The following is a 26,483-nucleotide window of genomic DNA, read 5'->3' as shown; positions in this document are numbered from 1 at the left end:
TGCTCATTTTCAGTTGCTTTTTTATGCCTATTTAAATAATAATAAATACAAGTAGAACAAATCGATTCTGAAATTCACCCGTCTATATTAGGTCAAAAGTACCATTAGTGCCATGATCAAAGTGAAGGTTTCTGGTGAAGGGCTTCATGAATTTAATAGGCAAAGTGTGCCTGCATTACAAGAAGAAACTGACCAGTGAGGAAAGGAGTACAGAAAGGTTCAAATGTGATCCATCCATCCATAATTAATTCAATTGAAGGTCACGGGGCCAAAGCCCAAGGGGGTAGCATCAGGTGAAAGGTAAGAACAAAGCTTGAATGATATGGTGAACCTATCATAAATTTTAAAATGTACAATCATGGGTGCTGACTTGTTCTAAACATTTGGGGAGCAAAAAAGTATGCTGTGAATTCCAAGATTTGTCATTGGTATAGAAAGGACATAGCAGTGCTAGAAAATGTCCCGAGAAGAGCGACTAGGCTGATTCCAGGGCTACAGGGGATGAGTTATGAGGAAAGATGAAAAGAGCTGAGCCTTTACAGTTTAAACAAGAGAAGATTAAGAGGTGACATGATTGAAGTGTTTTAAATTATGAAGGGAATTAGTCCAGTGGATTGAGACTGCGACTTTAAAATGAGCTCAACATGAACATAGTTGAGAAAATAGTTGGAGTACCAGCCTGGCTACTCCATTTAATTGTTGGTGTTACCAAAAATTAAAAGAACAAACTGTAATGAGTCTCAGCACTTCTGCATTTACAAATAGTCATATAATGGCCACAATTGGCCAACTCAAACAAGTGTACCTACTTGCACGTGTTGTAGGAAGCTACTCTGTCATGGAATGACCTACCATCCTTCGGGGCTGGCCCATTTTTACAGTGCCTCGATTGGAAGAGGCAGAGCCATCTCAGAGCTGAAGATGGGAGTTAGACATCATCCTTGGGCTGCCTGTCTGAACTGAGGAAGGGAAAGAAGACAGTGTTAGCATCAGCGCCTCCTCTTGTTGTGGGGTGGTACAGCATACCTTGCCAGTAGGATGACCCCCAGGCACACATGTGTGATAATGATTATATATAGAATGCAACACATGTATACATAAAGTAAAATAATGCATAGTATACAGTAGTGTATATTTGCAAATATTTACATACAGACACAATTACTTTGTATTATTTTATTGTTACTATGGCTGGCTGTTCAGAAACCTGTGGATAGAAACTTTCCTGAATCTACTAATGTGAGTTCCAAGGCCGTGTACCCTTTGTGAGAAGGAAGTAGTGAGAAAAGCAGCTATTGAGGATGGCTGGGGTATTGTAAGGTTAAGTTTAACATTTTTCAATACAACGTTATTTCTTCACAGTCATGGTAAATGTTAATTTGTCACATGAAATTGTGTTCTAAAGTGAAGCATTTTTTATAAATTGTTGTGAAGGTTAACAGGGTCCCAATGTAAAAGCCAAAGAGACCTACCAAATGCATCCAATCGGAGGCAGTAAAGGAGTCAATTTTCTTAAAACGTGCCTTCCGCGTTTCTGTAGTGTGCATGTCACACTAAAAGTAAATTCTTGGTACTATCAGGTAAGGGAATGATTTTTGTTTGCTTCTCTGTTTGCACTGGGTGTTATGGGTGGAACAACACCCCACAACATCCCAAATTTCCAAAGCTTGGTCTCTGCCCTTCTGCTTTTTTTAACAGGCACTCGAATGGCGAGCGGTTTGTTATCAAAATGGGAGTAGAAGGCATTAAGTTAATTGGGGAGAGAAAATGTCGATGGGGTTGGATTCGGCTTTGTTTTGTAGTCCGTAAGCGTTGTGAGACCTGCCAAAATTTGCATGAATTATTACCACTTCTATATTCCATCCCTAATTTACTTCCATACTGACGTTTAGCAACTTTGATGGATTTTCTGAGTTAGTTTTTGCATCTTGTATGTTTCTGTATGACTTTATGAAATATATTCCTGTGTGCGTTTCAATAAATTCCTGATGTCACCAATGACCTATGGTTTCTTAGTAAATATGTAGATTGCTTTTGTAGGCACACATTCATCCACACATTTATTATTATTATTTTTTTTATAAATCAAGGAAAGTACTAAACAGATTACACAATGTACAAAACTTTAAAACTAAAATTTGAACCCATAGAAAACATTGGGAACCCTGTTGCACTCATGTGATTGCACTGGGTGCACTGGGTGCTCTTTGAATCTCTTTTACTTAGATATAAAGGTGTTCTTGACAATGATCCTAGACATCTTTCTAATATACTGCACTATTATGTGCCATGTCTCAGTTAGTGGCCATGTAATGAGCACTATAAGTTGTCCTTCACACTAAATACTTAACATAGGGTGACCGAGCATTTACTACTAGAGCTTCCAGGTCATGGGATTTGCTTTATCTTTATATTCCGACGGGTTTCTTCTTTTAAAACTATTTTAAAGTCTCATCTTTTAAAACAGGCTTTATTCCATCAACTATATTCTTTATCACAGATTGTCTTTATCTGTTTTATTCTTGCATATGTCTGTTTTATGCGCAGTATCGGAATAGTTCTTATGTGAGCAGGTTGTATTCACATGGTTGGCATTCCATTTACAGTGCATCCCCAGTGTGCTCCCAGAATGCAAATTTTGATCTACACCCCATGCAGAGTGCAAAAAAAAAAAAATAACAAAGGAGAACTTTATTTGCCCAGATGACTTAAATTTCCATCTGACTGCAGGTATATTCCATTTAGGCCCTGAATATACTTTTGAATAAAATGTATTATTATTATTTATAGTAGCGCTGCAAAATACCATACACAAGGAGGATGAGACAAGTGGTGTACTTCTATGCTTCATCAGTTGCTGAAGAGGTGGATTCAGGTGAAGAATTAGAGAAGAGCCAATAAGAGCATATATCATTTGGCGAGGTAATTAAATAATACTGTTTATTCAAAGAGCAGAAATAAAGCCACAAAGTAAATTAATAATAGATTAAGTAAAGGTTTCAAAAATGAGCTAGACATAAAGTGAAATCAAAATCCACAATGAATAGAATACTTGTACCGTATCTCTGAATTCTAGGAAATACACAAAGCCTGTTAAGGAGCAATCCTAGAGCACCACGTAAAGATGCTTTTTATTTTCAACCCCTCCGATCATGTGACAACCACATGGGCAGTGTTACCAGGCAACACAACAAGAAGAGTTGGTTTAGAGGCCAGCAGAACACAAAGTGAGGAGTCTCGGTCTATATATGCCATATAAATAAGGTGCCTGAAGGAGGTGAATTTGGTCAAAAGAAGTGCAACAAATATAAAAAAACACAAAGGCTTAAGAAAACAAACACTCAAGGCTGTTGTGTATTTCTGATATGTAGGAATCAATACGTCTGGCAGCAACACGGTCAAAGTTACTTGTCTTCCCATTGTAATGTTTGTCTGAACAATAACTAAACTTCTCATCCATATTTGCTTGGTGTATGCATTACATTCAAAATGTATTCAGACCCCCTTTGCTAAAATCCATTAAATTAAATTTATACCACAGAATAGCAAAGCAAAAAGAGGGTTTTATAAATTTTGGCAAATGAATGAAATATAAATAAAACTGAAATCTCATATTTGGCTCCGGTATTCAGACCCTTTACTCAGTACTTCAATGAAGCTCCATTGGCAGCGATTACGGCCTGCAGTCTTCTTAGATATGACGAGACAAGATTCACATACCTGAGTTGGGAATTTTCTGTCATTCTTCTCTGCAGATTCCTTTCAAGCTCTGCCAGATTGGATGGAGACCATTGGTGAACGTCTATTTTCAGGTCTTTCCAGAGATATTAGATCAGGTTCAAGTCCTGGCTGTAGCTGGGCCACTCAAGTGCATTACCCTGAGTCTCTAAGCCACTCCTGTGTTGTCTTTGCCTTGTGGTTTGGGTCATTGTACTGTTGGAGGTAAACCTTCAGTCCAGTCTAAGGTCCAGAGCACTTTGGAGAAGGTTTTCACTATGGATATCTCTTTGCTTTGTTCCATTCAGCTTTCCCTCAACCCTGCCTACTTTCCCAATTACTGCTTCTGATAAACAATTCCACAGCATGTACTGCCACCACCAGGATTCACTGTTGGAATGGTATTGAAAAGGTAATGAGCAGTGCTTGGTTTCCTCCAGATATGATGCTAATCTTGGTTTCATCATACAAAAGAATCTAGTTTCTCACAGTCTGAGAGTACTTTAGGTTCCTTTTTTCAAACTGCAAGTATACTTCATATGTGCTTTACTGAGGAGAGTCTTCTTTCTGGCCACCATGTCATAAGGCCCAGATCGGTGGAGTGATAGTTTTCCATCTGGAAATTTCCCCCATCTCTACATCGGTTCTCCTAAATTCAGACAACATGAGCACTGGGTTCTTGAGTCCCACTCTTACCAAGCCACTTCTCCAATGACTGAAAGTTTGGCTCTAGAAGAGTCATGGTTGTTCAGAACTTCTGCCACTTAAGAATTATGAAGGCAAAGGTGTTCCTTGGAACCTTTAATGCTGCGATATATATATATATATACAGTATACGAGGGGGTACCCATAAATAACCGAAATCTGTACCTGGCACGTAATCTCAATTTAGGTGCGAATTTCACTGCTAGGTGTAGCATACTGTAGCAGTCTGCCAAGTAGCCTTGCTCTGTATTGTTCGTACGCCATTCCGTGTCAGTTTTTCTTGATGCTTATTAAATGTGTTCTGCGATTTTTGTGATGGATGATCATAAAGAACAGCGAGTCTCTGTTAAATTTCGTTTTCTCTTAGGGAAAACAGCAGCTGAAACTGTAGTGATGCTTGAAACTGCTTTTAAAGAGGAAGCTTTAAGTAAAACACAGTGGTTTCCGTGTTTCAAAAGAGGGGAAATGTCACTTGAAGACCAACCAAGATCTTGCCAACCTTCCAAAATTACGAATGACGAAAACCTTGATAAAGTTCGCAGTCCAATTTACGAAGATCGTCGTCGGAGTGTTGAAGAGAGTTCTGAATTGACTTGTGTGTCTCAGTGTTCTTGCCACCTTCCCTACTCGCTTGACCTTGCTCCGTGCAACTTTTTCTTGTTCCCACATACAAAAAAAGAACTCAAAGGAAAGTGTTTTTGTACCGTGGAGGACGTCAAAGAAAATTGGACAACATTCCACTTCAGCAGTTCCAAAAATGTTTCCACTAGTGGGAAAACCATTGGGACAAGTGCATTCATTCACATGGAGAATACTTTGAAGGAGACTAAAGTTTCAGTAAATAAAAATGATTAAAACAATTTTTTTTTCGATTCTGGTTATTTTTGGGTTCCCCCGTATATATATAATATATATATATATATATATATATATATATATATATATATATATATATATATATATATATATTATACATATATATATTGTCGCAGGTGGCCAGGATTATTACCTGGCTGGGACGCCAGAAAGGACCGGAAGGTGGCAAGAATAGCTTCCGGGCCACGAGGGCACAACCGCCAGGGAGCAGGAGAGGACCACGGAAAAGGAAACAGAACAGTCGGACTTGTTGGGACCCGTGGCCACCGCCTGGGGGCGCTTTACACCTCGTGGGACCCGGATGTTGTTACTTCCGCCACAGTCTGCAAGATGGCGGAGGGATCGGCCAGGGACGTCCGGAGTGTTTCCAGGTCAAAGGGCAGCACTTCCGCCACACCAGTAAGTGCTGCAAGATGGACGTCATCAGCCACCTGGAGCACATCCGGGCAGGGATAAAAGGGGCCGACTCCTTTCAGTCATTGAGCCAGAGTCGGGAGTGGGAGTAGGACAAAGCTCCCTGGAGGAGGATAGAGGCGGCAAAGGATTGAAATATAAGGGTGATTATTGCTTTGTGCTTTGTGTGGAGTGTGAGAATTGTTTATTTAATGGAAAATAAATGTGCGTGTTTTATAAAGATGTGGTCTCCGACTGGTGGTGTCCGGGCAACTATCACAATATATATATATATATATATATTTTTTTTTTCTCTCTCTTTCTGCTCTGCAGACAATTCCTTCAATGCATGGCTTGGTTTTTGTTCTGATAGACATTGTCAGCTGTAGGACCTTCTATAGACAGGTGTGTGCCTTTGTTATTCATGTCCAATAAATTGAACTGACCACAACTGGAATCCAAACAAGTCAAATTTCAAGTGTCATTGCAAAGGGTCTGAATACTTGTGTCAATGGGATATTTCAGTTATTTTTTTTAATGAAAGTGTAAAGAATTTTTAAATTATGCTTTTGTTTTATCATTCTTGGGGTACTGATAGTTGCTTGATAAGGGAAAAAAAGAAATAAAATGATTTATCATAAGCTTGCAACATAGCAAAATGTGAAGCAAATGAAGGGTCGGCATGCTTTCTGAATCCACTATACACTAAGTTACAGTGGTACTGACCGCACAAGGTAGCAGTAGCTTTAGAGTAATTTTGGAATCAGGACATATCAATAAGACAAATGCCAGAAGGGGACCTTGTTTTTCGATTTCCTGGATAATCCAGTTACTGATTGTGTCAGGGTTGTCTGCAGGATGTAGGTATTTGCTGTCTTGCAGAGGAGTCACCGCTTTGAAGTCTGGCTGGTTGAGTATACAAACGATACCAAGTTGTGATAACAGACCTGCTCCTTCTTTGGAGGATGTGTGTATTTACCTGACTTGGAGATTACATGTCTGACGCTATTGGTTTCTAATCAGCATATCTGTACTTATTCATGATTGGTAACAATTCTTTTTGTTAATTTGTGTTTTCATTAATTGTTATACCCAGGAAATGTACATGTGCCATTGTTTAATCTGATTGTCCAGAACTGATAATGGCAGGGACTGAAGGAAATTTAAACTCCTGGGCAGGAGAAGAGAGGAGGAAGGACACTCCACAGCGAATGCTGCCAAGACACTCGGACAGAGCACAGGGGCTCGCAGGCAGACAAGGGTACGTGGTTGGCACGACGTGAGGCACAAGGACGGCAACACTTCCAGGGAGGAAGAGACAGCTCCACAAGAAGACGCCGGTTGTGGGTCCAGCAAGAGAGGGAAGCCGCATGAAAGGACCAAGCAAAGCTGACAGACGAGAAATGAGGTGTGCCTAGGTCACAGAAACACAAGGAGCCCAGAGTGGGAAAAAAAAATGACGAAGAGACGCTGACAGGGATTCAATGTTTTGAGACAACTTCTGTTGGGAAACGAGTGTCTGGTGAACAGAGTGCATCCGTGGACAGTTGAACGATTAAGTGTTGGGGTAACACAGTGCACAAACTGGACTGTGCACCACTAAACGTTGTATCCTCCAATTCTTGTTTTTAACAGACTTTTAGAGTGTGGACTGTGTGTTTTTCCTTTTAAAAAAGGAAATCTGTTCCTGATATGTTTAGATTTTGTTATGTTTGTTTATCTTTTTAATGTACTTTATATTGTCTTGTGTAATAGAACTTACTGTGGGTTTTTTTTCTGAAATTACTGTTGTGTCTTTCATTGTGTGTTTACTCACTGCCCAAATTAAAGAAACCTGTATGCTATTTTCAGTAAATTTCAGGAGTTCCCAGTCTCTTAATAAAACTGGGTGGCGTAGTCGGATATTTTAATGGTGTCTAAGTTAGATTACATGTAAGTGTGACTAGACACCTGTTACACAAACATTTCAAACAAAGTGGTCAGAACCAGAAATATGGAAGGTTAATCAAACAGTGCTAAGGGTGTGTATCAAGAATCAGAGTCAGGAAACAGTGGAGATAAGTTAAAAAATGTAAAAATAAAAAGAAACAGACCCAAATCTTAACTCATAAATTGTAGTCAAAAAAGTAGGGAAAAAATATTCATGAGAAGAAATCCAGTAACAACAAAGGGATGGAATGAATCCTATCTTGGACAGCCAGGACGTGCATAGCTGGATCTTTATACCTTTGACTACAGGCCAAACACTTCTGGTTGACATTGTCTAGCAGTGGCATACCAACCATCAACAAATAAGATGGTGGCGCTCTCAAGAAAAACAAAAGGGTGTAATAGGAGAATGCTACTTAGTTTCAGGCTTGCTGAAACCATTAAAAAAAAAAACAATCAAGCACCAAAATAGATGTGATCAGGAGATATCTTCATCTCTAAAGGCCATATAAAAGTCTCAAAAAATTTTATAGGCCAAGGAGAAATAAAAAATAAATCAAATCTAAAGCCTGCCAGGGCAACAGCCAAATGGCTGTCTGGTTGGAGGAGCAGGCTGTCTGCATTAGTGAGCTGGTGTGCCTGCTAAAGTGACCCTTGATTGTTCATTGCCAGTGAAGAATGGCTTCCAAATATTATCTTGTCATACTGAAGGAAAATGCTTATAAGAGTTACTTTTAAGTGTATGATGGCACACCAGTAGACATCTCAAACATAAACAACTTTGGTTGACCAAAGACTCTAAAATGGCTGAGTTTGCATCTGTGTGTAATCCCAGTAGCCTGGCTGGCCATCTCAGGCTGTTTCCAGAGTTACACCCAATGCTCATAAATATAAGCAGGGTCTTCAGCGTCCTTGAACTGGAAGAAGGAGCCTTCAAGTTGGATGCATTTATGTTTTTTAAAGTGTTAAATATTCTGGAAGTGTTTTGTTCCCTATGTCTGCTTCACTGCTCTACAATTTAATCTGAAATTCAGAAAAGATCACCGTGATTACCATGCAATTTCTCAGTGATATGTTTAGTTCACAGAAATGTGTAGCCTTCTCAAGACTAACCTCTTTTAGGAGACACAGTTTGCTTTTTCCTTTATTACCTTCTAGAAAGGCTCTTTAATATGAATAAGTACTATACAAGTTGCATTCAAAAAAAGGATGAATTTCATTAAATAACACAGAAACAAACATGTCTAAAAATTCACTGATATCACTCTCCTCTTTTTGCTGTTATACAATCATTTTTTATTCTGAGCATTCATCAGACTTCTTGAATATTTTATTGTGGTGGTGATGGAGATTAACACAGCAGTGGCTGACTTAAAGTGAGAACCCATCATTAATCATCATGGAACCCACTGAACATCAGTAAAAACCTGAACCCGTAAGGGACAAAGCTGAGGTGAGAAACTGAGCAGTTTTTAGCCCATCTTAGAAATAAACCAAAGACTTCAGCGTAGGCTTTTGTGCTGTAACGTCCCCTTGTTTAGTTCAATACAATTCAGAATTTCTCATTCTCCTGGACCCCACTACATTTGATTCTATTGCATTCAATTGTTTTAGACAATAAGGACAAGCTGATTTATTTACCGTACATCACAACTGAAGAATCTGACAGGTGAATACCACACAAAATTAAAAAATAAATCACTATTGCAAGTACTGTAATATGATAAAACACGTTGAATGGCACTTATTCAAATACTTTTTTTAAGTATGACAGTATTTACAAACTGTATTTTGTCTTAATTTTGAATTCTTGCACCTGAAATTAACCATATGCTTGTTTTTTAATACTTTTTTTTTTTTGCTTATGAGGAAGGAGATAAATCCCCTATTTAACACTATTCAGTTTAACTCAAAGAGTCAGCATCCATCTGTTTAACAGAGGCCATGCTGATGAGAATGTGTAGAAAGTTCTCCAAATGAGGTGTTAAGCTGTGACACGAAACGGCTCCACAAACATATAACAAATTGGCAAAGCAGTGTGGATTTATATAAACACACCTGTCAGGGACGGCATATGTTTTCCCATTTATAATTGCAATTGCATCTATTTTTAATTATACAGTATTTCTGCTGAAATGTTAACGGACTGGTCTACAATCTTTTTTTTTAATCATCTCTGGGTAATAAAACAGTCCTATTTATCATACCTCTCTTTCCATATTCCATAGCAAAATACTTAATAACAGTCCTATTTATTATACATTTCTTTCCATTTTCCATAGCAAAATCCTTTTTCTTAACTGTTATAGCATTTATCCGTGAGACAGATTAATAAATGAGCGTTAGTCTTTTCTCATCATTTCCGCTAGAAATGGTGACAGCGAGTGCACTTAAGGGTTTAGTTAGGAAAAGCTGAAGGAAAAGATCATTCCGAGATACCCAAGCTGCAAAACAATCCAGATTGCAAAGTCATCTTTACAGCTGTGCAAATTATTTAGGGCTCAATTAAAGTAGCATACATATGATAATAAAGATTATGAAGAGCACCACATGAGCATCAGGCTATTTAGCATCTGCGGTTAGTGAGGGGTTCATGCAGGAGAACGCAGCCATGAAGGTGTGTGAAAAATAATGCTGCGGAGAGGTTTATCTTTTTTTGTTTTAATTCTTGTTAATCTCTTTAATGTGTTTTCAGGTAACAGGATACTGCAGGATACTACAGACATCCCATTGTGTATTCAAACCTAACATTTAAACTTTCTACATGCAATTCTTTACATTTACTGATGTTAAATTTCATCTGCCCAAGCCTGTATGTTGTCCAAGTCCCTCTGTGATGATTCAACAACTCCAGATTATCTGCCAATCCACCTACCTTAGTATCATCTACAGACTTAACCAGCTTGTTATTTATATTCCTATCCAATTCATTTATATATATTAAAAATAACAGCACCCCTACCACTGACCCTTGTGGAACACCCCTCATAACGTCAGCCAAACGAGCTTGATGGATTGAATGGTCTCCTCTTGTTTGTCAGAATTCTTATGAACTAATTACCGTTTATATTTGCGGATACGTTCTCCTGTGGATAAGTCAGGACTTGATTTTACTGTGTAATTTCTGGTATTTTATAATGTCGGTCGTATAAGTCGAATGCGGAAAACTCACGCTATTGGTCCAAGAGATTTCGATATGTTAATGCCCACCTGAGAGAGTAACCACGGAGCACACAGCCTTTTTCTTCTATGTGGGTGCGGCAATGCGCTGTATCAGTGTGTGATCCTAACCTCTCTGTCTCTCTCTATTGTGCCTACATGACCACGCGGTAATACCCAAACTATTCTGAAGCGACGTTTGCACTGTTTTGTGTTTTTTGTATCTTACACCTTCATACACCTTTACCGTAAGAGCATCCTTTATCTACGATGGAGCGTTTGATCAGAAAAAAATATGAAGCTGGTTTTAAATTAAACGTTGTTGAAGTAGTGAAAGAAATTGGTAACTGCGCTGCTGCAACAAAATTCGATGCGTCTGAGAAACTGATGGGAGATTGGAGGAAGTAAGAAGATGTAAAAAAAAAAAAAAAGTGTCACATTTTTGAACGAGCATATACAGTGCATCTGGAAAGTATTCACAGCGCATCACTTTTTCCACATTTTGTTATGTTACAGCCTTATTCCAAAATGGATTAAATTCATTTTTTTCCTCAGAATTCTACACACAACACCCCATAATGACAACGTGAAAAAAGTTTACTTGAAGTTTTTGCAAATTTATTAAAAATAAAAAAACTGAGAAATCCCATGTACATAAGTATTCACAGCCTCTGCTCAATACTTTGTCGATGCACCTTTGGCAGCAATTACAGCCTCAAGTCTTTTTGAATATGATGCCACAAGCTTAGCACACCTATCCTTGGCCAGTTTCGCCCATTCCTCTTTGCAGCACCTCTCAAACCCCATCAGATTGGATGGGATGCGTCGATGCACAGCCATTTTAAGATCTCTCCAGAGATGTTCAATCGGATTCAAGTCTGGGCTCTGGCTGGGCCACTCAAGGACATTCACAGAGTTGTCCTGAAGCCACTCCTTTGATATCTTGGCTGTGTGCTTAGGGTCGTTGTCCTGCTGAAAGATGAGCCGTTGCCCCAGTCTGAGGTCAAGAGCGCTCTGGAGCAGGTTTTCATCCAGGATGTCTCTGTACATTGCTGCAGTCATCTTTCCATTTATCCTGACTAGTCTCCCAGTTCCTGCCACTGAAAAACATCCCCACAGCATGATGCTGCCACCACCATGCTTCACTGTAGGGATGGTGCCAGGTTTCCTCCAAACGTGATGCCTGGCATTCACACCAAAGAGTTCAATCTTTGTCTCATCAGACCAGAGAATTTTCTTTCTCATGGTCTGAGAGTTCTTCAGGTGCCTTTTGGCAAACTCCACGCGGGCTGCCATGTGCCTTTTACTAAGGAGTGGCTTCCGTCTGGCCACTCTACCATACAGGCCTGATTGGTGGATTGCTGCAGAGATGGTTGTCCTTCTGGAAGGTTCTCCTCTCTCCACAGAGGACCTCTGGAGCTGTGACAGAGTGACCATCGGGTTCTTGGTCACCTCCCTGACTAAGGCCCTTCTCCCCCGATCACTCAGTTTAGATGGCCGGCCAGCTCTAGGAAGAGTCCTGGTGGTTTTGAACTTCTTCCACTTATGGATGATGGAGGCCACTGTGCTCATTGGGACCTTCAAAGCAGCAGAAATGTTTCTGTAACCTTCCCCACATTTGTGCCTCGAGACAATCCTGTCTCAGAGGTCTACAGACAATTCCTTTGACTTCATGCTTGGTTTCTGCTCTGACATGAACTGTCAACTGTGGGACTTTATATAGACAGGTGTGTGCCTTTCCAAATCATGTCCAATCAACTGAATTTACCACAGGTGGACCCCAATGAAGCTGCAGAAACATCTCAAGGATGATCAGGGGAAACAGGATGCACCTCAGCTCAATTTTGAGCTTCATGGCAAAGGCTGTGAATACTTATGTACATGTGCTTTCTCAATTTTTTAATTTTTAATAAATTTACAAAAACCTCAAGTAAACTTTTTTCACGTTGTCATTATGGGGTATTGTGTGTAGAATTCTGAGGAAAAAAATTAATTTAATCCATTTTGGAATAAGGCTGTAACATAACAAAAGGTGGAAAAAGTGATGCGCTGTGAATACTTTCCAGATGCACTGTAAGTCGGGTTCTGATTTTATGATCTGTTTTTCGGTGTTTCAAGACCCGACTTATATGTGAGTATATACGGTAAATAATGAGATACTTTTTTGGTAAAATGACAGCCTGTGTATGAAACTTGTATATATAAAAATATGCAGCTACCATGAGCCCCCAACTCTAAGCCTGAGAACCGCTGCTCAATAATAATTCTAAAATAGGCAATCAGTGAATGAGGCCTTGCTAAAGATTAATTTCTGATAATGTGGTGAAAACTGATGTCCTGCAAAGTTAGTGGGAGCGTGGTACCTCTCAGAGGTGGAATCTAATCGGGGTTAGATTTTATTGAGTGTGAACTTGGGGTGTGTACCATTTTATTTTGTATTAATTCATATCTCACAGAAATTAAACATAGACCTTTATCTTTCATGGGCAGAGTGGTGGCTCTGAGTCTAGGGATTAGCGCTGGCAATCAGAAGGCTGCCAGTTCGAATCCCCTGAGCAAGGCCCTTAACCTGCAATTGCTCCGTCTTGGGTATGATATTAATCTGCATCCAGCCCTGGATGATGGTCCTGTAACTTGCAGGGAAACACGTGGGTTGCTGGCAGGATTGGCACTCCAGCCACTGTAAAACCCTCACACTGATCACCTGCACTAGGATCCTAATCCGGGTGGTTTGTTGAGTGGTGGGTACCGCAACGTGCAGTAACCAGTGCATTCTCCCATCCTCTCTCTCTCTCCTTATCTTTCAAGAGTCTTAAATTGTACATTTAAAATCTTCTTCCCAGTGTTGGTTTACTGGATGGTTTTGGCAGGTTTATAAAAAATACAAAGTTTAGAGATTGTGTGAGAAAGGCTAACAGGTGCCAGAGTTAAAAAAAAGGGACATTAGACGCTCATGATATTAGCACACATAAAATGTGAGTCTGAGGTAATTTAATTAAGTCGGGAATGCTATAAATTACTGACAACAGTAAAAATGTTATGAACATCTATGGTCTGTCTTACTCAAGCTCTGCTCTTCAGATTCAGACTCGTGTGTGTGCTCCTGCTGTTGACCTGCTAATTGATATCTATATACTAACTATCTGTCCTCCTGCCAGATGTGATAAAAATGAACGATGTTTCTCAGTTGTTGCTGTCAAACTATGGAGTGAGTGTCAAATAATTATCTGAATTTCTCCCAATCTATTGATGTTTGAGCCTTGTTTTGAAGGTGCAGCTCTTTAAAAAGCATCTTGGGATTGCTGTCCTCTGCACTCCTACTGGATATCTATAGTTGAACTCACCACATCAACAATAAACCAACTACGGTTTTATTAGATTGTTCATTTTCATCAAACATTTGGACTAACTGTAATTCTAAGCTTTTAATGTTCTGCTTACAATTTTCTTTTGTTTCTGGCTTATTCTGCAGTTACTGAAATTTATCACTTGAATATACATGAAGGTGACACACAAAAATAATGAGAAAATACATTTTCACAATCTATTTAAAGCTGATATGCAAATTTTTATTTGCCGGTTTTAACAAATTCTTATTGGCCCTTTGTAGCAGAAAAATATAAAAATGTATCTTATATATATTATTTCTATGTGAATTTTTTTTGTGAGTATTATGGTGGTGCCTTTCCTGTGTTACCAAAATGCCTTGTATTTATCGAGTTCTATACAGAAACCAAGCAAACAAAGAGGTAGTTACAATTGAAAATATTTTATTTTATAGAGTTTTTAAATAAGCTTCTGTTTAGAGATAAATATGTGTGTTAAACCCTTTTAATATGTTTAACTAATCTGGGACATTAGATAATACTTAATGCTTGGGTTTTTTTCTAGAACATACCATTTATCTGTGTACTGATTGGTGTCAATTAAAACTCATTTAGGATCCTAAATGCTAAAAGGAAATGTTCTCTCAAGACTAACCAGTCTTGCCTTAGAGAACTCAACTGTTCACATGGCATGGCTCCACTGGCTAGGTGTAATAAAGGGCACCATCTTAAATTTTATTGGTTACAATGACTATTCTTTACATACAGAGTATTTTCTCTGGTACACATGTTTATTATTAACAAAAGAAAATAGAAAATGTATTGATTTGTCACTTGAGCTTATGGCTTTCCCTTTTCAGGTGGCCAAGATCATGCCCCATAATGGAGGTCCTGCTTGTGCAAAAAGAGGCCAAGCTACAGCACCTATAATAAGCACTCACCACTCGGATGTTTTATATTTTATTGTTACATAACACATTTTATTGTTATACAACATTGACTTACAGGGGATTTAGTTTCACTTCTTTGACACTGATTAACAGAAAAAGCCTACTTAATATCAAAATGAAAATATCAGCAAAGTGGTCTAAATTTATTACAAACACAAAACACAAAATAATTAATCACATAAGTATTCACTCCTTAAAAAATTACACACCTAAATCGTAATTGGTGATTCCAATTGGTTTTAGAAGTCACAGAATTAGTTCAGTGGAGACCACTTGTCTATTCCAAATAATTATAGTATAAATGCACCTTATCTGGGAGGTCCAGCTTGTGGTGAGCCAGTATTGTGGCCTAACCCATACAATGAAAACAAAAGAACATTCCAAGAAACTCCAGGAAAAGTCAATATAAGAAAATACCCAAGTCACTGAATATCCAGTTAAATCGGTCGTTAGGAGAGGGAAAGAGTATGACACATTTAGAGCAGGCCATCCATAAAAACTGAGAGATTGTGCAAGAAGAAGACAAGTGAGAGGGATCGCCACCTACGAAAACTCTAAAGAAGTTTCAAGCTACAGTGAAAAAATTTTGAGAGACTATTCAGACAAAAGATGTTGCCTGAGTGCTTCACCAATTACATCTTTATGGGAAAGTGCCGAAAAGAAACCCACTGTTAAAACAAAAAACGCTCTCGGATAGAGTTTGTCACTGGCACATGGGAGACCCGGAAATCAGCTGGAAGAAAGTACTATGGTCAGTGGCATAGCTGGGGGGGGGGGGCAAGGGGGGACATCTGTCCCCGAGTGCAGTATCCAGGGGGCGCCAAATTGATGTTTCTTTCCTTTCCCCATTGCATTTTAGCAAACAGGAGGGGGCTCAAAATCTTCAATTGTCCCCGGGCACTGAAAACCCTAGCTACGCCTCTGACTATGGTCTGATGAGATCAAAATGAAGATATCAGACTAAGCTATATGTTTGAACACCGCACATTATCCAGAAACGCACCATCTCCGTCGTGAAGAATGGGGTGTTGCTTCCTGCTGTCGGGAATGTTGACTACAGTTGGTACTGAGAAGGCTTATGAAGGTAAAATAAATACAGCAAAACATAGGAACATCTGGAGGAAAACCTGATGCTGCCTGCTAGAAACCTGTGCCTTGGGAGAAACATAAAGCCAAAGCTACACAGTAAAAGCTTAAAAAGCAACAATGTTAGTATCCTGGAGTGGCCGAGTCCATATCGCCAATCAATTGAGAATTAGTGGCTGAACTAGAGGTAGGCTGTTCCCTCACAATCCCCACGTACCCCAACAGAGCTTGAGCAATTTTGCCAAGAAGAATGGCAGTGGCCAGATGTGCAAAGCAAATAGAAACATGTACACAATAGACTCAAGGTGGTCATGGTTATGAAAGGTGTATTTATTAAATGCTGACTTGAAGATTGTGAATACTTATATGATTAATTATTTTGTATTTTATATTGGTCCAACAGGTTTAAATGAAAAAGTCAAGAAAAGTCACAAATATAGGAAAGTACATGAAAGTAAAACAACAAAAGAAATCTGAAAACTGACTTACATATACTTAGCAGGTGCTTGAAGACACCCTTATCGTGACACCTGGAACTAGTAGATTAAATAAGGGTCTTATCCAACCACCATCCTGAAAAAGAATTCAACACTTAAATACATTAATAGAAACCAAGGGTAACGTAATTAAACTAATAAAGTGAAGAAAAGTAAGTGAAAGAAAAAGCAAGACAAAATTGAGGGACGAAACCTTAATACTTAAAACTGAAATCAGTGACTAAAAATCAGAGGGTAGTTGATGGGTGTAGTTTACAAAGGAGTAATAAGGGATTAACATGCTGAACCTTTTCAGGTCATGTACAGTAGCTATTGTATAACTATTGAAATGCATTTCACATTGATAGAGCAGCCAGACCAGTGCTGAGAACTATGCAAGTTCAGTAAATGTGAGCAAAGAGCGAAACAGGAGTTTTGAAATTAAAGTATGGTGAAAACGAGAGGAATCTCATAAATATTTCTCACACTGAACTTGATGTAGACTATATATGGTATATATATATGGACTATATATGGTGGAATGGTGGCTCTGTGGCTAGGGATGTGCACTGGCAATTGGAAGGTTGCCGGTTCGAATCCCATAAATACCAATAGGGACTCTGCTCTGTTGGGCCCTTGAGCAAGGCCCTTAACCTGCAATTGCTGAGCGCTTTGAGTATTTAGAAAAGCACTACATAAATTCAAAGAATTATTATTATATATGCCGTACTATGCTATGACTTAACTGATGAATACAGTAAAATATGCTGCTTACATCTGTGACATTTTGTTTAAATGACTGTTTTATGCTGATAGTTTGTAGCCTTTATTATTAGCCTGTTACAGCAGCCACTTCTGTACACAATTCCAGGCTGAGTAATCTGACATGAAATACTAATATAATTATTCATCACCAAATGTGACACGTGGATTCTCTGGTAAACAGTTTTTACATGGAATGTTGTTAATCCCAATCCACACCTTGTAGCTATCCCAGAATGTGTTCAGGGGCAATGAAACTGCTTGTCAAATTCTATCATTAGTTGTGCCACAGCACCTAAATTCCATAATTATCTCAGACAGCCACTGCATCTTTGCAGTGGCATTAGTTCATTTACTGTACTTGTCTGTTCGTTTTATGTGCTCTTTTTTTCTGTAAGTTTTTTCATTCATTTCATTTTTGGTTTTCTGGTTTAATGATTTTTGACTTTTTACATTTAGGATGTTTTGATTTGTGGCTTTTATTGCTCATTTTTTTAATTTCAGTTCTTTCATTTATTTTTTTTGTGTGAAATTTTTGTATTTTTTGATTATGAATGTTTTGCATGGATGAGGGTTTAGTTTTCACTTTATTGAATTAAATTAGTCAATTCAAGCAATTAAAATGTAATTTGTGGTCAGAATTTGTTTCTTCTTCTCTCATTTTTGTGTTAAGGTCATAACAGTGACAACCTCTGTGTCATTTAGCTTCACGATGGATTTTAGAAACAAGGGAAGATCAGCAGGTAGAAGACTATGAAACATAAAAAAGAACATGCAGAAAATTTTACTACAGCTATAGAAATTGACAGATGGGAGAATCAAGGTATGATGAAATGCCCAATACAACATGGCTTCTGGGTGATGGAGCAGTATGTTTTTGTGGCAATGCTTAATTGTCACCGGACTAATGAGCTTTTTTTAGCAAGGAAAGTCTCCTTGCCCCAAAGCTAATAAAGTCCTAGAATGATTTTAGAAAAATATCAGTGAATTCAGCTTAATGCAGTGGCTTTCCAAGCCACAGAGCCTCAGTCTAATCGATTAGCTGTGGGATGAGATTTAACGGGCCATTATGAGTGCAGCTAAAACACCAGCTGATCTGCATTTGAGTCGACTCCGGCCAGCAACGAGAACTTGTTCAGTCAATGTCTGAGAAATCTAGAAGGCTCAGAAGGTAAATGAGAGGATAGCTTACAATTAAGCAAAATTAATCTAATAAAGCAGCCAATTAGTGGTCATACAATCAGAGTTAAACAGAGTTAAACATTTGCCCATTTTAGGGTGGATTGCTGCCTTGTGCCTGATACTGGGGCACCTGCCCCTTCTAGTTAAGCTGGAATAAGTGGGTCTAAAAATGCCATGACATATTTTTGCCCTTAATTTTCTGTACTTTACACCCATATACTAACTCATTTGCCAAACATTATTGTTATGATAAAGAATCAATCAAATAATTTCTAACTTTTAACAAAAAAATGTATTAGTTAAAAGCCAACATCAAGAAATTAGCATTTCTATAGAAAAATAGGTCATTCATTCTTCTTCTTCATATTGTAAGGTTTCTAAACTCTTTTGGGACACCTCCCAACAAGACGACATGCCAAAGAGTGTCCTGAAGCGCGATTGCCGTGTCTGTGGAAGACAGCTTATCTGTTGCCAGGGGAACCGCAGGCTCCCAGCGCTGCGGCGGCTCGCCATGAAAGCAAATCTGTGCTGACTGCAGTCGCGCCATAAGTGCCATCATCGATGGGTGATGCAAGGAACATTATAAATGCAGGTAACAGTATTACTTGGCCACGACCCTGCCTGATTTTGCTGTGTCTGGGTATAGGAGAGTGGTAGATCCCGCTACAATAAATAACTGTGCTGTTCCTGTTTCAAGCTAAATAAAGCTGGTTTAGCTAAAGTACCGAGACTCAGCCTCGTGTTTTGGGGTGCAAGACAGCGACTCACACATCACAACATGTATTATTCCTGCACTCCTTTTCCAGCCCTACACCTCCCTAATATTTCAAGAGAGGGGTGCCACCAGCTGTGTACTCTGGCCCAAAGTCATACTCTTAATGTTATGTCACATTAGGCAACTTTCCCAGCATTTTTCGGCCATAGCCTTTGGAAATAGAGGCAGATGGCGTTGCACTCCTGTGAAATCAGTTACATAATGTGACATACCCAATGACTCATTCTGACTAGTCTGTGATTTGCTTCAATAAAATCAAATAATTTTGGCTTTTGTTGTAGAGACAGGCTCTGTCTGTAGAGGGTTGCCAACCAATTAATGGATTATTGCGAAGTACAATGCATTTAATGTAACGATGAGGAGTAAGGAAGGGCCTAATAAACAAACAATAAGCTCGTCTGTTTGATGTCTTGTATTTTACATCCCATGACAGAATGGAAAAATTGAAAAAAAGGAAGAGATCATACCTGAACTTGCTGTACCTGTTAACCCTTCTTACAGTACCGACTAGGGAATCTATTTGGGAATCCTGCATGTCATTCCCGGGATTGCCGGGCTCCCGGGAATGACACAGTGCACGGGCATCTCACATGTGAATGGTTTTAGAGCAAGCGACACTTATTTTTAATAAAACTACTGCAATATGTTGACACCAATAAAAGATCTAACCTTATCTACAAGCAGTTCATGCTGTCATATAAGTACACGTATCTTTAGTTGCGGTAATAAGAGTGTAGAAAGCACAACGTGTCGAGTGTGCGGTCGTCCAGGCGAGAGGGCACCTTCATGCAGAGTACGCCAGCCGCTGAGAAAGCACGCTCTGCCTCCACTGAAGTAGGCGGCACAGTCATCAGATACTGATATACTTGTTCTAAACAACGCCAGCGGTTGAAACACCACTGTTTCAGCTTTTACTGATGCATCCATTTTTGGCACAGATAATGCGGATGCAACAGACTGACGCATTGCAATTTCAAGTTGCTGTTCAAAGCTGTTATCTGAGGAATTGCAAGCTGCAGCAATGGCGCCACCTTAATTATTTTCAACTATAACTCTGTTATTTCTTGATCGATTTTTACACTTTTACACGCTATATATGCGAGCTTGGTAGTTCCCGTTCAGCCAGGAATTCCAGCTGTTTTATTCCTGTGAATGAAACTAGATTCTACTGCTAGATGAAACTAGATTCCCCAGTACCGACTCCACCTAGCAGCACGCTAGTTGCTATTATAAAAAGAAACGAGCAGGACTATGCTGGACGGTTGCCTCTCAGTCAGTAAATGTCATATGGGCAGCGATTTCCGGTTGTTTACACTGACGTGGTTCAACCACAAGATCAGCAATCGCAGCCAGCAAATCTGACAAACCCCACAACTAGAACCTGCTTAATGTGACATCCGCTTTATGGTGTTACTTCTCATCTTCTTGGTAAAAATAGGTTTTTACTGGATGAATGAACTAAACAACATTTAGGTTTATGTAGAAAATATTCCAGTGCCAGATAGGCACCATATACTGTAGCAGAATCAAAACAAATCTGGAACTCTCGTCTTTTGCACTTAAATATGAGGAAATAGCATTGGAATTTTTTAAAAACTCATTCATGTGTACACTGCTTACACTGTAAAAAATAAATCTTGCATGTGTGAAAAATAATAATAAAAAATAGCTAACTATATGCAAAATAATCATTACTTTAATTAATAAAAATGGGTTTTACCCTTTTTATTGATTATTTAATTCTAATTCCAATAAAAAAAATTAAGACTAATGTTAACTTATTATTTTTCTTAAAATGTAAACATTTTTTATAACTTATTCTTAGTAAAAAAACTATACTGTGAATTGAACACATTTAAGTTAAGTTAAATTTAATGACACGGCACTTCCTCTCACATCGATTTCTTGTTCTTTACAACAACGCATTCAGCTGTAACGCTCATCCATAATAAGAGCTATTTTACTACGAATGTGTAAGTATAAAGCTTATTAATTCCGTAATGAATAACTAGTACAGTATTTCATACAGACGTAAGCATTTGTTATTTTCACAAAACCTTTCCCTTCTTGTGGGAAACATGGCGGGCAAGGTAGCGTCTTTCTAACAACCTACCTCGTTGGTTTGCTTTAAAAAGCAAGCACATTTCTCGGATAGTTACATATGTTCATTTTTTTTTTTTTATCGTTTAAAACTTTTATTTTACACAGAAGAAGAAAATGACACTTTGAGATAAGTTTGAGAACGCTATGGCGTTTGTCCTAAACTACGACCTGTAAACAACATAAAAAGACGTTTGCCTAACTGTCACGGTATTATTTGACCTCTTATTTAATTAGTGTTCTACATAGGTAATGTATTTTCTGGTTAATTTTTAATACCGTGATTTATTTAGCGATGTTTGATTTCCTATGTCCTATTTTATTTCAGGATTTTCGCTATCGCATACTGAAAAGTAGTGGAAAAGGCGGCCATTCATTTAAGCGGATATGAAGGCGCAAATGCAGGACATGTTCGAAGAGCGCCATCTGCCAGGAGATTTCACTCTTCCACTCTCTACGTTTCCTTCCTGTTTACCACTGATTCCTGGGACATTATTTGATTGAGATATACTTTTTGAAGAAAGTTTAAAAAAAGAAAAGAAAGTTTTCATTGACATTTGAATGTCAGTAATTCAGTAAAAATTATCCTCAGACATTTGATTTAATTTTCCTTTGAAAATATAACTTCGTTGTTGTGACTATCTGTGTATGTTCAAATAAATAAAGATATATGGAATTTTAGCATGTATTTGTTATAGTCATTACTGTCCAGCATTGCATTATTACTCATTTTTTTTGAGTACTGTAATTCAAATGAAAATCGGAGTAAAATAAACCATTTTTGCCACTACTTATATTTAATTAAACTCATTTATTTTAAGTAAATTTGAGTAAATTAATAAATTAAATTTACTCAATAGTGCAGTATATTAAATCTACTCAAAAATATTGCTTGTAATTTGTTGCCTTATTTTTTTAAGTACTTTTAACGAGTTATTTTTTACAGTTTATGTGCTCTGCTTTTGATCATGTTCACATTGTCTCTTTTCTTACCTCTTGATGATATTGCATATTTGTTACAGTATCTCTCACTTTATACCTTTGAGGATAAAGTTAAAGTGGTCATGGGCACTTCAGTATTGTGTATATTAATCTGTGCGTCAAATAAATAAATCATAATGGAAGAGCTTAATATAATGAACAAAGCTCCTGTGCTGTTTCTGTAATTTTCTTTGAATCGCCCACAATGATCTATTACACCAGACATAATAAATGGTATTTTATTTAAAACACAAATCCACCTGAACATCTTCTCCACTAATATATAAAATTGAATATATATCTACTTAAATTAGTGATATTTTCCAGATGCCATTATAATTTGTATGTTTTTAATGGTACTATGATTTTCTTGCACAATGCAATTAACTCTGTTTATTTTTTTAAAATTGTATTGCCTTTTGTTCACACTAAACTGCTACACTGCGATTTTCACACTGTTTCACTAATTACGTCGTAAACTGCACAATCAACCAGATTTCTTAATTACACTAAGTCAGGGTGTAAATGGAACAATTAACACATTTGGATGTGCTAAATAAAATGTTGGTGCAATCTGAATTCATGTATAATCCCCTTTTTCATACATCTCTATTTTTTAGGTATTGGTTTTAAACAAATAATTTTAAGAACTTATTTGTGATTTTCCTCAACCAGCTGTGGTACTGTTTACATAAATGAGTTTCAATGTTTAACACTGGTAATTCTGAATGATATTTTATATTATTTAGCTGCACTGCACAATAAAATACAAATTTTGCAAAAAATTAAAAGGGTTGGTGGCAGGATTGGCACTCCAGCCATTATAAAAAAACCTCACACTGTTCCATTCCATTTGAACTGGTGTGGTGCTGAGTGGACCCCTGTTGCATGGCTGTGCTCGGGTCCTAAATTGGGGTCCTGAGGCAGTTCGTTGTGTGTTGGGTGCGCAGTATCAATGCATGCTTCTAACCGCTCTGTCTTTTCTCTCTTAAAAATGAATTTTCCTTTTTATTTCTAGTGAAAATTGTTTGTCTCTTACTATAATTGATCAATTGAATTATTGTCTAGCACAATATGAGGTAAATCCCCACTGCACGTCTGTCTCTTCTGGGTCAATCTGAATTTTTCTGATACTACATAGGAACCCCTCAGGTTCATTATGGACACTGAAAGTCAAAAGCCAACAGTGATTTCCTTTTATGTGTGTATGTAAGTGTGTATGTATTTATCTATTCAACATCTTCATTATATTTGTACAGAATTAATGTAACTCTATGGCTAATGCTCTCCTAACTAAAGTTCTGTCTGGAATCCATCGGTTTCAATGTCCTGCAGCCATTGTCCTGACAGGTAGTGCATGAGCCAAGCGTCATGACCCTCATAACTCTTGTAGCTGTTTTTCTTTTTTTCTCTTATCAGGTCCCTGCTGCTCATCTACTTTGCTCAAAATTTTAAAAAATAAACATTGAGTTTTTTTCACTCAATAAGCTGATTTCTAATTATTGTTGTTCTATTCTTTCCATGTCTACTTTAAAATGTAAGAAGGTCATCCAACTAATTGCAAATTTATGACTTTATGTCTTCTCTTTCCTTTCCTTTACCTGATGTACTTTTTCTTGGTGTTGTGATGGAAACTGGGGTGTCAGCCTGCCACAAACCCCGACACGAACACACAAGAGTCCCAGGTTCAAATAAAGGATGGTTTAATAACCAAATTCCTTCAAAAGTAACAAAAAGCACAGGTTTCTCTCTCTCTGTTTCTCCACAATAATCTCTTCTTCTTCCACAATTTCTCTTACCACCACACTGCCCTCCTCCAGTTAAGTGTTGCTCCACGTCCTCCCAGCTCTGACTCGCCTGGACAAGGAAGTGCCGTCCATTTTATTAAGGGCCTGGGAGTACTTAAAGTGTCAGGGCCACTGCCCAATGGAAGTACTTCCGGGTCATACGGAAATCCCATTTTTTTAAGGAGTGTATCTCCCTGCAGCGCCCCCATGTGGCACCCATGGTCCCCAGCAGGGCTGTGATGCCGGACTACATTACCCAGCATTACCTACTTGTTCCCAAATGGGCACCGATACAGAGGGCTGCTACCGTCTAGCATTCTGGGGGAATAACATATCCCCAGCAGCATCTTTCATAACGGGTGGGCTGTCCGTCCATCCCTTCTGGCCATCTACATTGGGTCTGGTTCCTTCCTCTCCCTTGGTTGGGATGCCCATCCAACCCATGTGGCACTGACAGTGAATATGATATTGTTTTGACTTGTCAAGTAGATTGAATTGATATGTTTTATGGTGTCTGTGACTCACAAACGCTCACAAAGATTGATGTGTACCAAGTAATACTTCTTCCCATGTTGCCTTTGCTAAATCCCAAAGAAATCTTAGACACCCATGAAATTATGGAGTAGCCCCAAATACAATCTTTGACAGGAGACTGGCATGGCACAGGCTGAATTAACACATCCCAGCCAAAGATATTTAGCAAAAAATTCTTTTTAAATGGAATTCAGAGGCTTGAGACAGAAACCCCAAGGGTAGGGCACAACAGACAAAGTTCAATACACTAGTACAAGAAATTCAAAAAAGAACTCTACGTGGCAGCTTTGTGTAAAGGAGTGACTTTCTAGAGAGAATGAAACACACAAGTAAAGCCTAAGAAGCATCCCCGATTTTGAACCATGACCTCCAGCAAGGAGAATGAGATACAGAAAGGGTCACAGCAACAAAACAAAAAAAATAGAACTTAGATAGATAGATAGATAGATAGATAGATAGATAGATAGATAGATAGATAGATAGATAGATAGATAGATAGATAGATAGATAGATAGATAGTGTCGTTGGCAGGATTAGATAGATAGATAGATAGATAGATAGATAGATAGATAGATAGATAGATAGATAGATAGATAGATAGATAGATACTTTATTAATCCCATGGTGAAATTCACATGGTGAATAGTATGGTGTATTTCTTAGCAATGAAGATCAGTTTTGTATGATGGGTGGTAGATATCTATTGGACATATCTGGAGCAACAATGTCACCAGAAAACAATTGAGATCTTTTTCCAGGAGGTGTCATTAGCTAAGTTTCCATCCAGTTTTTTGCGACGTTTTGTTATCGACAAACAGAATATACGTAAAAAACATGTGTGAAATTTGCTGTCTCCACCCTGTTTCCATCAAACTGGCTTTTTATCGATAAAATGGTGTGTGTGATGACGTCATCCCCCCCCCAAAACGAACTGTCGCATAACTTTTGTTGTATCGCGAAAAAAATCTGCCCTTGAGCCGTTTCCATACATAATTTTGTGTATGTCGCAAATTATCTACCTTTTGTTTTCCACGTTACACCCCCTCCACTAAACAAAGAAACAAAGAAATGGAGAGATTATTCAGACAGTTTTTTGAAATTTGCCAGCTTACTGTTATTTCAGTTTCACAAATAATTGGAATTGTACATAATATCCGAAGACGACAGCAGAATGAAGCAGTTGCTTGTCTGATAGCCCTAGAGCTCGAAGAAAGTACCCCAGTGCGACGAAACCCACGGGTATGGGAGAGACGATGGAATAAGACCTTCTGGGAGGAGGTGGTGGAGAGACACTTCACAGAAAATCTCTGGCTGCAACATTTTATAATGACACGGCCGACGTTTGAGATGTTGTGTGGATTCATCAGTCCTGATGTTGCGCCCATCACAGGTTGCCAACGACCACCGGTTCCAGCCCAAAAGCGGATTGCCATCGCCCTTTACAAGCTGGCAACCTGCGCCGAGTATAGAGTTGTTGGAGAAACTTTCGGGGTTAGTAAAACTACCGTCCATCGATGTGTATATGCTGTGTGCACCGCTATTAAAGAAAAATTAATGCGGCGTTATATCAGACTTCCGACTGTAGCGGAGGCCAATGAAATTGCATACCGCAATTCCTTGGTGCATCTTGTGCCACAGATTTACGGTGCGCTGGATGGCACGCATGTGCCTATTCTTCCCCCGACGGAAGGCTACCGCGATTACATTAATCGCAAAGGGTGGCCATCTATTGTTCTTCAGGCCCT

Source organism: Erpetoichthys calabaricus, chromosome 16, assembly GCF_900747795.2.
Source record: "Erpetoichthys calabaricus chromosome 16, fErpCal1.3, whole genome shotgun sequence".
Taxonomy (NCBI): Eukaryota; Metazoa; Chordata; class Cladistia; order Polypteriformes; family Polypteridae; genus Erpetoichthys; species Erpetoichthys calabaricus.
This window is presented reverse-complemented; position numbering follows the sequence as displayed.